This window comes from Alosa sapidissima, chromosome 10 (assembly GCF_018492685.1).
Source record: "Alosa sapidissima isolate fAloSap1 chromosome 10, fAloSap1.pri, whole genome shotgun sequence".
Classification (NCBI taxonomy): domain Eukaryota; kingdom Metazoa; phylum Chordata; class Actinopteri; order Clupeiformes; family Clupeidae; genus Alosa; species Alosa sapidissima.
Window position 1 is genome coordinate 32,348,415 of NC_055966.1, and position 14,442 is coordinate 32,362,856.

General features: G+C 44.0%; 1 long non-coding RNA gene and 1 pseudogene across 1 annotated transcript in view; one reads left to right on the forward strand and one right to left on the reverse strand.

Moving 5' to 3' along the window:
• The window catches only part of LOC121720187, a 31,292-nt pseudogene that overhangs the window by 13,741 nt on the left and 3,109 nt on the right, over positions 1–14,442 (reverse strand).
• LOC121720293 overlaps positions 1–14,442 on the forward strand; it is a 189,560-nt gene that overhangs the window by 11,456 nt on the left and 163,662 nt on the right. The gene's annotated exons all lie outside the window — the stretch shown is intronic.

Genomic DNA, 14,442 nt, shown 5'->3' on the forward strand with positions numbered 1-14,442 from the left:
AAATATTATTCAGTCAATTAGGGTATTAGGCATAGGCATGGCATGGATGGATTATGAACCCCTGGGCACAGATGTCCCCCCCCACCCCCTCCTCCAGATAGACGGGTCCTGAGGCATTCTCCCACGGAAGATTTTTTATTTTTTTAAAAATGACCCTTTAAATGATGACTTCTAGTGAGTTTTGTGAAAAGAGAAGGGTGGAGAAGGCCCAGTAAGCCCATTCAGTAATCCATCCCTGGACCTGTATTATGACTCCATTTGTCTTAAAAATGTATACTTACTAATTACAAATTACAATTACAAACTAGAGTATCTTTGTTAAACGCTATATTACACAGAATGTGGTTCTTTGACTTACTTACACTTTTTTTAACTAAGGCTTAGACTCATAGGTTTGAACCTATAGCCTAATAACATTTTGTCTTTTAATTTAGATTTTATTATGCTGGCGGCTAATCACACAATTTTAACGTAGTTTGAAAGGGACAGGATTCAGGAATAGGCTACTAAGACAGGCCCCTCTTCTGTCTGACTCACCTCATGTTACCCCCCCTGCATTATTGACTGGCTTCTGACAGAAATTATGTTTTGTGCCAACATGTAGAAACACTAGGCCCGCTACAGCCTTTAATTGATGAATGGAGGTGCAAATTCCTTTCTTTGGCGATTCACATTAACTGTAGGCTATAACCGCCAGTGCATTGTAAAAGTTTTTTCCAACTTGTGTGCCGTCGCCACATTTAATTCCTAAGTTTTGCATGCATGGATGCGCGACTGAGTGCGCATCTAAATAATATGCAAGATGCAACAACCATTTCTAAGAGGCCTATAAACGGCAATTTCTGGCATTACTAGCATGTGAATGCATTATTTATGTTGAAAGACATGTGAAAGAAATGAATGACTCAGGCTTGCACAAAATCATTTAAAATCAAATGTTTCACTTTCGCTATCATAGCGAGAATAGGCTACAATATGGAAAATGTTTCAAAGTTCCCTTTGAGTCTGATCGGCCCCAAAAATGTATGGGATTTCCTTAGCCTGTGCTACACCTTTCCAACACCGCAGTAGGGTGCAGTAAATGGTATAAATACCTTTTGATAGCGCACGTCACTAACGAAAAACCACCAGGACAAACCACTCAGGGTGTAGGCTACTCTGGAACCATCACTAGGTCAACTAAGGAACACACTAGGTCACTGCATTATTTACATTTGATTACATTTCAGATGGTGGTGCGTGTTGGTTTCCTGTAGGCCTAGTATAACGTTTTTTTCTGTCTTTATTTTTCTATGTCCGTATATTGGGGGGGGGGGGACATTTTGGTCATATTTGAATATTGGGGGGGGCACGTCCCCCTCAATGTCTATGGTGACTACGGCCCTGTTTCACACAATGTTTCAGTAATTTAGACTATATACTTGGAAAAGGCAGTTAGATAGTGTTGGGTATGAAAATCCCTTTTATCAACTAGTATTTCTAGCCTATTATACAGGGGAGACACTGATTCATACATCTGACTAATGTCTGACTAAATTCATCCAGCCAACTCATTTTAGGTGGCCCCCCAAAACATGTCCGTGGTATATAGCATCTGGCCCGCACGGGAGTACGACATCGTCAAACTATAACCTCCGTAATTTCCCCATTCATTCTCTATGGAGAGTCTTAACAGTACACATGTAATACTCTTTTTGTCCACTGGTGGTTGTTTTGGCGCTGTTTCGCTTTTGCCATCGAAAACGGAATGAAATGTAGGCCTACCTGCAAACAATGTAAGAGGCCTATGCTGACTGAATCAGTGCTCAAAGTATTCTAAACGTTTATTATTCGTTAATAACTATTAACTAACGTTAATATCTATTCAAGTCATATTTCTGGGACTTTCTGGGATAATTATTTCTATTTTTTATTCACACGTTCAAATGTTCATACAGAGTTCAAAGTTCTCATCAGGTGAGTGAAAGTTAGAATGGTGGTCATTTCAGATGTGTTTGCCAGCACTTCATAAAACTCTCATAGTTTAATAACTTTAAATTATTTGTAGGATATTGCTTGTTCACAACTTTTTACTTTTACTTTTTATTAGTATTATTTCATTTGAGCTACATTTTACACTGATATGGCATGGTGGCAACATAAACACAGCTAGCAATGGTATTAAATTGCAGTAGCCTATGATTAAATGTATTGGAATATTCAACTAAGGTAGACTGCTGTTGTTCACAGCACTAAGCTATTTATGGTTGATATACTCCGAGTCTCTGGCCCTCTCTTAGAGCCAGGCATAGTGAGCTGGCCCTCGGAAGAAAAAGTTTGGGGACCACTGCTATAAGGGGTCTGGGGAACACTGTGTGGGCAGGTGACTTTGCAAGCCTTTTGAATAATATTCAAACGAAGGTTAATCTGAACGATATTAACCGGTTATCTAAAATTGAAAATAACGTTTTCACTACGGAACAAGGGGTGACATGATAAAAGTGAAGGTGAATCTTGTTTTCAGTACTAGACTGCATCGGTAAATCAGCCAAAACATTCCCATTGATGGAATACATTGATACTACAGGGGATCCAATTTGTAGATGTGTTTGAGCATTACTTTGAGAGTCCATGCCCAGGTAGGTGTGGTCAGATTGGGGCCCTCTATCAGCTCGGCTCACTCTCTCCCATCCAGCTGAACTCATCTCACACACGCCCTCATCAAAGCTGCAGTGGTCCAGGAAGGAGATGGAGTCATCTGGGAAAGGAATTCATCAGTGTTAGAGTAATGGAATACATGTAATGGGAATATGTATTTAGAATACATTATACAATATGAGTAACTGTATTTAAATACCGCAGCTCTGTTTATATGGACACTTTTAATCCGATTAGAATCAGAATAATAGTCCGGTTGACAGCCCATAGGGCCCCATTGTGGACCCGGAAATGTTGAGTACACCAAAGTGTTACAGTATGATGGAAATATATAGTATGGGTTCCCAGCATGCAGAAACTGCTGGATGCTAATTTGCATATGTTGGGCAATTTGTGTAATTGAGCTAATTAGCATAATTTAGCATAATCACCTATATTGATCATATTATAAGAGCTGCTTGGCCAAAATGGACAATGTTAGTATGTTTTTAGGGGTTACTGGAGATGCTGAGTCCATATCTGACATTTTCAAGATTCAAAATCACTATTTAAACATGGTTTGGTCACGTTCTTACTCTCATTAAGCTGATTTTGCTGAGTTTTTGGGGGTGATCTAGACGGATTTTTGGAGGATAAAAATGTTCAGTGTTCAGTAGGGCTGTAACGATACACCAACCTCACGATTCGGTTTGTATCACGATTTTTGACCCACGGTTCGATACGAATCTCGATTTTTCTTTTTTATTAGAGGGGGGGGGGGGGGGGGGGGGCTAGACATTTTATGGTGTGAATGGAGGTGCGTCTTTTCGTGTATATGACGGTGTCCACTAAGCATACCATGCTTATTTCGACCCTCTGCCCAACATAGCTTGGAGGTTGCAGTGGTAATCGTGATGATAGTGTCCGTACTGGACGTGGTACAGACAGCAGGGGTTGTAGAAATAGGGCTCTGAAGAACTACAAAGTCACCCGCGATAAAGGAACTGATTTGACCAGGATACTTTATTGTAGGCCTTGTGGTTATAGGCTAGTAATAGTTTACTATTGTTGGTATACATCTTAGGTGTTTTCCTGTTAATTTGTTATGTGGGTAATATGACAAAAAAGAAAGTAGCCTAAATCTGCTCAAATATGTTCATCCAGTATTTACTGAAAGGTGCATAATTTGCTTGCCATCCAGTGGAAAATTAGATGGGTAAATGTACCCCCTTCATAAACTTTTGTTTATACTCAAAGATTTTAACATTTACAGTAGGATTTTATCTCTGACCACTTTCAAGCCATGGCCTTTTGAAATTTTGATATAAAAATCCAATGGTTGCTTTCTTAACCCGGACGCCATGTTAAGGACAAAATGTTGCGCCGGGAGCTAAAGCAATTTATTCGACTTTATCCGGATTCTACTTTTTTGGACGTGCATAAAGAAGCGATTCGGTGGGCTGAAGAGGGGGACGGTCCCCGTCCGGTACGGGCGAGAGCATTTTCTTGTGATGTTAGTTCAGGAGAAACAGGTGAGTGGGGTGCCACAACCCAGGCAGTGGTAGCCAAACCAAACGATGAGTTAGCCGAGGTAAAGGATTGTCTGCGTAAACAACAACAATTGGACCACATTCTGAAGCACTTATCCTCTGGACCTGGGCCTTCAGCCCAAAACAGAGCAAGTTTCCAATAAAGGTGGTATCGGTTCACACCCACTGGGCAGCCTGTTTGCCTCCGGTGTGAGCAGGCTGGACACATGGTAAGGGAGTGCCCAGTAGGCGGCGGGGGTCGGCAACAGGCACAGGGGGCACGCAGAGACTCGGGTCAAGTGGCACGTAATAACACCAACGTTCCTCCAAGTGGGCATCAGGGAAACTAGCGCCCTCTAGTGCATGGAGCCTAGCATTAGATGGGGGTTTGTCAGGCTCAGACTCTCCTTTGAACCCACCTACCTCTCACCGTGGCCTGATTGGGCAATGTCCTGTGGCAGATGTTAAAATGGGAGGAGTGGTGGTGAAATGTTTGGTTGACACAGGTTCAATGGTCTCTACTGTCACTGAGGCCTTCTTTAAAGAACATTTTCAGGTTCTGGGGCAAGAACAGCTACGCTGCTGCGGATGGCTGCAATTAAAGGCAGCCAACGGTCTTGATATTCCGTATCGAGGTTATCTGGAACTGGACATGGAGGTCTTGGGGAAGGTGCTTCCCTCAATGGGCATTCTTGTGGTGCAAGACACCCTGGACACAGCAACCAGAGAGAAGAACACCGTTCCCGGGTTGGTTGGGATGAATATCCTCCGGTGTTGCCTTCAAGAAATGTTCTGCCAGGAGGGCCCTAGTTTGTTTACTTCTTCATCTATGTCTTCAGTCCCAGCTCTTTGGAAGCATGCTTTATTAGCATGTGAGTTTTGAATACCTCTCCGGCTCAGGTCATTTAGGTAGCGTATCCATTCCTCCGGGGCCATCAGTTCATGTTCTGGCCGGGTCCTTGAAATTTGTGTCTGCGACATGCCGACAGGGGCTGGGCCCCCTTGTGGTGTCGGGATTTCTTGAACCTGGAGAGAAAGAGTGGCAGTTGCCGCCGGACTTGATCATTCCAACCTCTTTACTTCCCCTCGGTAACGGCACCGTGCAAGTTCCAGTGGTCAATGTGGGGAACCAAGACCGCTGGCTAAGACCACGCACCACTCTAGGGCAACTGCATATGGTTGGTGTACACCCAGTAACCACTTTGGTTTGCTTCCAGGAGGAAGAGGATACACAGGGCACCTCTGTGCTGATTCAAGCAATGGAAGCCACCACCTCTCCGCTACCTGGTCTTGCTGATCTTGCCTGGCCCAACTTAACTGACTTCCAACAGCAACAGGCTAGGTCCTTGCTTCAAAAATACAGCACCGCATTTAGTTCTGGGGAAGGAGACTTGGGCTGTACATCCTTAATTGAACATGAGATCCATTTATTGGATGAGGCCCCAGTACGGCAGCGCTATCGCCGGCTTCCGCCCTCTCAATACGAGGCCGTTAAAGCACACATTCAAGGGCTGTTGGATCAAGGTGTAGTCAGACAGAGTAGTAGCCCCTATTCTTCACCCATTGTAGTTGTGCAGAAGAAGGATGGGTCTATACGTCCTTGCGTTGACTATAGGCAGTTAAACGCGAAGACCCGTAAAGATGCCTTTCCCTTACCTCGAATAGAGGAGTCCTTGGATGCCCTTACCGGTGCCGGTTTATTTTCCACTCTTGACCTGGCAAGCGGGTACAACCAGGTGTCCGTGATGGAGAGGGACCGGGCAAAGACAGCGTTTTGCACCCCATTTGGTGTCTTTGAATTCCAACGCATGGCATTTGGGTTGTGCAATGCCCCAGGAACCTTCCAACGACTTATGGAGAGGATCTTCGGTGACCAGCGTTTTCACTCTCTTTATTTATTTGGATGATGTGGTGGTGTTTTCCTGTACTTTTGAGCAATATCTGGAACGCCTCGAGTTAGTGTTGGGCAGGTTGGTCCAACAGGGTCTAAAATTAAAACTGGAGAAATGTCACTTCTTTCAGCCAGAGGTCAAATTCTTGGGGCATGTCATCTCTGCCTCCGGTGTGGCGACTGACCCTGATAAGATTAGTGCTGTCAGGGATTGGAAGACACCTTCTACAGTGACAGAGCTCCGCTCGTTTCTTGGGTTCGCGTCATACTATCGACGCTTTGTAGAGGGATTCGCTAGGTATGCAGCTCCTGCAGCCAGGCCCAAAGAAGAAAAGAGTAGGTCCGGGTATTTCCCTACGAGATCATTGGGACTGGGGCTGTGAGCAGGCTTTCAACACCTTGAAGCAAATGCTGATTGGTGCACCGGTCCTTGGTTATGCTGATTTCAGCAAACCCTTTGTGCTCGAGATTGATGCCAGTGGGTTGGGACTCGGAGCAGTCTTATCCCAGGAGCAGGAAGGGGGGCTTCGGCGACCTATTACATATGCGAGTAGGGGGCTCAGGCCACCGGAACGTAATATGTCCAACTACTCTGCGATGAAACTCGAGCTCTTGGCCTTAAAATGGGCGGTAACAGAGAAGTACAGAGATTACCTCATTGAGGCAAAATTTACCATCTTGACTGACAACAACCCTCTCTGTTATCTCCAAACAGCCAAATTGGGTGCTGTTGAGCAGCGGTGGGCTGCGCAGCTTGCCCTTTTCGACTTCAAAATCGAGTACCGTCCAGGGGCGAGCAATAGGAACCGATGCCTTGTCTCGCTTACCTCCACCTCCGGTTCTGGATCAGGAGTCAGCGGTAGCTCCAGGGATCACCGTTCCGGCTGAGGTTAGGGCCATCACTTCAGACATCTGGCCTGTAAGTTTGGCCAATCTTCATGCCATCGACGCTTCTCCAGTGCGCACTAGGGCAGATCTTGAGGTCCTTCAGTCCAGTGACCCGGTATTTTGGCCTTTTCTGAGGTATTGGAGGCGGGGAAAGCCCCCCTACTGCAGAAGAGAGGGCCAATAATTCACCTGCTGTCACTGAAATGGTACGTCAGTGGTCCAATGTACAAGAGCAAGAGGGTGTTCTGTATTGGAAGAGTCATGTGCCAGGTAGTACGGAAGTGATCTTGCAGGTGTTGTTGCCTCAGCAGCTCCAAACAGAGGTGTTGACTGCCTTACACAACAACCATGGCCACCGGGGGGTGGAACGCATAACAGCACTAGTCCGCCAGCGCTGTTACTGGCCATTCATGCGTAGGGACATTGAGCGGTGGTGCCATGAATGCCAACGTTGTTTGGCTGCGAAGGCTGCGCAACCCAAGCTCTGGATATTTATGGGTAGTCTGTTGGCATCTAGGCCCCTTGAAATCCTTGCCATTGACTTTACCCTGCTGGAAAAGTCCAGTGATGGAAAGGAAAATCTTCTAGTCGTAACAGACGTGTTTTCTAAATTCTCGCAGGCGTACCCCACAGTGGACCAAAAAGCATCCACTGTGGCTAAAGTCTTGACAGAACAATGGTTTTACATCTATGCCGTCCCACAACGCATTCACACTGACCAAGGCCGAAACTTTGAAGGAGAGCTGTTCCATCATCTATGCCAACTTTATGGTATACAGAAGTCTCGCACAAGCCCATATCATCCAGAGGGGAATGGGCAGTGCGAGAGGTTTAATCGAACATTACACGATCTGCTTCGCACTCTGCCTCCCGAGAAGAAGAGAAGGTGGCCGATTCATCTGCCCCAAGTGTTGTTCGCCTACAACACCACAGTACATCAGTCCACAGGGCTTTCACCATACGAACTTATGTTCGGTCGCAAGCCCACCCTTCCCGTGGACTTACTTCTGGGTAACATAGACCCATCGCATGAGCTGACGACTGAGCAATGGGTTGCTGAACATCTTGAACACCTTTCCGAAGTCTATCACCAGGCACGGGCTCGCCTTGAGGCATCGGCAGCAGATAGAGCCAGACACAGGACAACTCCCTTGCCCCTCTTGCCACCAGGTACATTAGTGTATCGACGCTCACACTTACCTGGGCATCATAAGATCCAAGACCACTGGGACAGTACACTCTATGAGGTGGTACGGTGCTTAGACGAGGTTGGCACGTTGTATAAGATCAGGCCGAGGGGTCAACAGGGGCCAGAACGGAACATACACCGCCAGGAGCTGCACCCTCTTCCGATTGAACCATCTTCAAAGCCTGCTATAGCAGGGGACTCACCCTCTACATCTGGGGTGCGTGACCTCAGAGTAGAGGATCCACAGGCCACTGATTCACAGGGCAGTGTGGAGGAGGAAGGCGACCTTGTACAGCTATTTGCAGTTGATCCGCTCCATGTAGACACGCCGCCTGTACCCGCTTCGTCTCTTGCTGCTGAGCCCCAGTCTCCTGCTTCAGGACAACCTGACGTGATTGATTCTGCCAGTGAGGAGGGCGCTGAAAGTGTTCAGGGGGACGATGAGGTCGCAACGGCGCCTGGCGATATGCCAGCACTGAGGAGGACCACTAGGACGACTGCAGGCCACCACCCTAATCCCCATAACCTCCCCTGTAGTACCATCAGGCAGGTTGATCGCGATGAAGGGCCAGTGGCACACTCCATAGCAAGTACCATCACCACTGTGTTCAGGCCATGGACATAGTGGGTTGCTTTGTCACCGGGACGGTGACCATTAAGGGGGGGGTGAATGTAGCAGGTAGAGTATGGTGTTGAGTAGGAAGTGCCACTTGGTGTCCGGCGACGCAAGACAATTGCGTGCCGAGTGTAATTAGGTGGCACAGGTGGCATGTCATTTCAAATGGTGGCGGGAGCCTGCCAAAGATTGCTTTGTTGGTGGTGCAGTGGAGCTGAGAGGTTGTGTTTGTTGTGCGGGCCGTGAAGTCGGAAGGTTGTGCGTCGGTAGTGTGAAAACGTGAGGGTAAGTTAATTTCTTCTAAGCGCTCGTCTTTCCCGTGTTGTAATTTCACATGGTTGATTTCACGTTGTTTGTTTTGTAGTGATTTGGGGCTTATCGATCATTAAGCCGTATGCAACGTGCCTACATTGTCTTTTGGGAGTTTGCTTGGTGAACTCTGAGTAACACGGGAAGTGTCTGGATCGCAGTTGATGTAAGTTGTGACTTATCTCTCGCCATGGCTAACCATTGGATGTTTGTTGTATCGTTGACCCTTACCGCTGCCCTTGTTTGTTGGCAGATACTGCACTGAGCCGCCGACACTCGCATTTAATCCTTCCTACAGAAGCACGGGCGCTCACGTTAAACCCTCCTGCGCTGCATTGTTACAACTTCATGGGAAAGTTTCACCAACCTTTAACTACACCGGTCTCAATGAAGTTCCCTGACTCAGTCTTGTCCTTGCTGCCGCCTTATAATTTTTCTAGATGACTGCCTGACTTGGCTGGCTATTGTGTTTGCATTGTAGCCCAAGAACAAAGCGTCAGCCACTGACTGATAGGCAGCCGGTGAACGCGCGTCTCTCCAGTCCTGAGGAGGACCATTTTAGGAGTCACAGCCACTGTTTTTCTTTCATTAATTTGTTTATGTTTTGTACTTTTTGAGTTTGGTGGGGCAAATTTCAGCATTCAGCATTTTAATCGGATCGACTGTGCGCAGCTTTGGGCCTACAGACCATAGGTGAGCCACTACGTGGCCCAGCGCAGTAACTCCTGCTGCTCGTCTGTTTGCTAGTTCTGTGTGTGTGTGTATGCGTGTGTGAGAGAGTGTGTTGGTTTGTGTGTCCATGTTTGTCTGTGTTTGTCTATTTAACCGCTTAGGGCTATGTGGAATATATTTGTCTGAGGACAGTCCTTGTTTGCAGTGCTGAATGTGTGCGGTGCAGAATCAAATAACCATCAGTGTGTACAAATATTTATCTAAACTTGTGTGCAGTGAATATTGTGTGCAATATACGGTGTGAAACCTATTAGTATTATTATTTCCTTTATGCACATTTATTTTGGTTTGAAGTGATCACCTGTGAATATTGTACCACGCTTGTTTGATACTTATTTATTGACTGCCCAACTACAGATTGTTGTTTCATGCCTGAGCGGCTACTATTTATTGTATGTATTGCCTCAATTATCTGTTGTTAATAAATTTTCTACTTTTGATTACATCAGCCCCAATTGTTCCTTCACATGAACAGCCTGCAGTAAGGCATTTAAGAGGTCAAAAGGTGTTTTGCGCTCAGTAGCGCCCCCTTCTGGTTACACAAATATGTGCAGCAATGATGGCTAATGATGCTAAGCGGATTTAATAGTAATTTAGCTAGTCGTCTTCTATGCGTCCTTGCTTTCACGATTGTGAATGTTTCATGTAAGTCGCGCGTGTTCATTGAGCAGGAGAGTGAGAGGGAGGGAGCGCGAGAGAGAGCGGGGCAAGGAAAGGGGGTTTACTTCTATACCGTTTGGTAAAGTTGCACACATAGTCTACAATGAAAGCAAGGAGAGGTATGAAATTATTATTTATTTATTTGTTTTTGCACATAGGCTGAACGTAGGCTACTGATAAGTAAAGCGGGAGATGTGGGTTGCTTTTGCAGCCGCGTAAGCTGCAAAGCAGTGCGTGAAATACTAGAAAGGGTGTGTCGCGATTCTGCCTTTTCACACCGCGACACAGTATCGTGGATATGAATGTCGCGATTTCGAGTTCGAATCGTATATCATTACAGCCCTAGTGTTCAGGAATAATTATTTCTGAATTCCACAATAATTTTGGAAACAGCTATTCACTGGCCCTCTGCTGTGACTCACAATTGAGTAACAAAGGGAAGAACTAGCCTCTACTACTCCTCACTGTCCTCATCCGTTGTCCTGTCGTCATCTTCTTCTGACTCTTCATCCCTGTCCTTCTGCTCTTTTTGCTGTGTAAATATATTGCAACATGTAACATCCGAAGTTACATGAGACCCATACTATATATTTATCATTATATATACTATATATACGCCGAAGACCCATACTATATTTCTATCATTATAGTCAAAAGCACAGCGCAAAGCATATAATCATTACGACGCAAATCCTATTCCTATTCCTTATTTACACAAAAAAACTGACATGCAGGCACACAAACTCACACAGAAGCACACATATACACAAAACAACTACACACTCAATTACAAACACAAAAAAGGAAAAAAAGTAGGAAATTAACACAATTTGACAAACGTGACTTATTTTTCTGGAAAAAATGTGCTGGACTGGGCGGCGGTCATGTTTTGTACCGCTCTGCGGTACATCTAGTTTAATGCAGTTTAACAGGGTTGTTAAAGGATATCGCCACAGCTATAATTCGGTCGTAAGTACGAGGCCGAAGGCAATTACAGCAGTAGCGATATCCTTTACCAACCCCACGACCATGAGTGTCATATTGCTTAATTATTAGTTTTAAGATACAAAATTGTGTTTTCTATCGTTTATTTACATTGTTGTTCGTTCATCCTCCGCCCACACAAATAGTTCTAATCTTTAGCCTTTTTGTTTACCGTTGCCAAGCAACGTGACACCACTCGAAAGACTTGAAAGTGAACTCGAAAAAAATTATTAAACATGGCGGAGCTAACTCAGTAGCTAACAGCAGTAGTTCTGTATGAACAAATAAGTTCAGGGTTTGTAACAATCGCTACTAAATCTAAAAACCCAGGTTTTGTAACCAAAAAATATGTCTGAGCTCATTTACAACCTATCTGCCAGCCACCTACTTTGCCTTTTCCTCACTTAGTATAGTATAGCATAGTATAGTATAGTATAGTATATATACTCTATTTGATCCTGTGAGGCTTCAAGGTGACGTTATGAAATCGTTGCTCTCTCGCTATGAATGAATAGAATGTTTGTGTTGGTAATTCAATACAGTATGCGGATGATTAGGCTTACTAGCAGTAAAAAAGTCTTGACTGGCGTTGTGCTGATATTGCTACTTATGATGACTCATAGAATGACCTCCTTGTCCAATCAAATATGAATAAATAGCTCAACCGGACCTAACTGTTGTATAACACACACACCACATTACATTACAAAATGTCATGGGTCGCGGACAGAGCCGGACAGTAACGGAGTACATTTACTTGAGTACAGTACTTGAGTACAGTTTTGAGGGATCTGTACTTTACTTGAGTATAATTTTTGGGGAGTACTCATGACTTTACTCAAGTACATTTGAGAGGCAAATATTGTACTCTTTACTCCACTACATTTCTATCCATAACCGTGAGTACCCGTTATTACTTCAAAAAAAAAAAGGAAAAAAGAAAAATCTCGGAAACCCTCAATTTGTTGTTTCCCTCTCAAACGTGATTGGATTGTGCAGGTGCCACTGATTGGGACAGCCTATCAGCAATCACCTTCAGCTTTCAGTCAACTCCACGGTCAGATTTAGATAAGAGACGAAACCATGGACGAAACAATGGGTGAAGACGCAGCAGGTCCATCCCAGGAATGGCCGTGACCCCACCTCGCCAGACTATTTCAGTTTTCTGAACAAGTTAATGATAGTTTTCGCTTCAAGTGTTTCAATTACAAAATAGTATTTTGTATTTGAAATACGTATTTTAAATACATGTATTAGAAATACTGCCCATCCCTGGCAACATGGTAAAAAGATGAAAATGACTTGATTTTACTTCCAATTCATTTTACATTCTCCACGGTATTAACATTAACATTTTTCACAACTCCATGTAGGACATTTCTGTACATAAATGTAAGCACTGTGGCAGTAGCAATGCAATATTTAAAAAATGTAGGCTACTCTTGTACTCTTGATACTCAAGTACTTAAAAACAAGTACTTCAGTACTTTTACTTAAGTAGACATCTGACTGTTGTACTTTTACTTGTACTTGAGTAAAATTTAGCAAAGGGTATCTGTACTTTTACTCAAGTAATGAAACTCTGTACTCTGTCCGCCTCTGGTCGCGGATGCATCGGTGCTTGGGCCTGTCATTGCTGCTTGCGACTATATTTACTGGTACTTCTTTTATTTATTTACTTCTCTTGTGATCAAATGGGTACTTACTACATCCATAGAGTCTATTGAGCTCCAGAACATCAAGGGAGCTCATGTCCTGTCGCTGACCAATCACATCTAGAAAATCTGCATCCCTTGTGATGATAGTTGGTTCTAATCCATTACTAAAGGCATATTGTCCATAGTGCATCACAGACCACTAGTCATATGTTGTGCCTTGGGTGCTGGTGGTGTTGCGGAAATATTTTTTAAAATTGTGTTCCTCCTCTGTTGAGTCACAAAAATGGAAAGTTAGTGTTTTTATTTCAAGTGAAGGATGAATTTAATGTTGTCGAAGAATTCACATACACAGAGATACAGCACTGCTGAGGCCCAATTTCAAACATTTAGAATACTATTTACTATTATTATTATTTACTACTATTTACTATTTACAATTCTGTAGTCGGAGTACTTGCTCAGGGTCTTGTTCTTCACATGTTCACTGTGATTTTTTTGATTTGCTTGAGACGTTTTTTTCTACCTGACAACCACCGCTCCAATAACACACTTTAGTTTAGCATTACCCATAGTCTGTCAATGACAACCCCATCAAATATATTCTGGACCAACATCAAATGAATGTCACTTTGATGAATAGGCTTAATATCTCTGGTTATGGTTTGAATTTGAACTATGTAATCATTAACTTTTAAGGTATGTTAAACTCAAATACAAATAAACGAATAATGGCAATAAATAAAATAATGTGGGCCACCTCTCGTGGCCCACCTGTAATACCTTGATGGCACACCAGTGGGCCATGGCCCACACTTTGGGAAACACTGCAGTATACTATGTATGCATGTACTGTCTACTGTATCTAGAAATGATAGCCAGTTTACTGTGTGTAAACTACTGAGCCAAACCTGATTCAATGTTCTCCCACTTGATTGTGACATGATCATCTCTATCATATCTGGATTGCTCATGCCAGAATCCCAGAGCATGAAGAAGCTCATGCTCAACTGTACTGATCAAATCACAGCCAATGCCAATGGAAAGTGTTTGCTGTTTAAACTGTCTTCCAACATATGACCAACATCTGAAAGAAAGATGGGTTGTTTGATTCAGATGACTCAAAAGGCAAAGACTTGTATCATTGAAAACACCTGAAGGTTATTACCCGCTTTGTTGTTCAATTGAGATGTGAAATGCTTCACATTCATCCCAGAGCTTGAAATCAATGCAGGTTTTTAGTCTGAATTGTTCAAAAGCTTTGAGAATGACCCCTTTGGCGTTTATGTCTGTGTATAGTAAACAGGTACAACCAGCAATTACATTTCATTTACAATTAGTGGGGCAGTTAAGCACCAAAAATGTATCACATT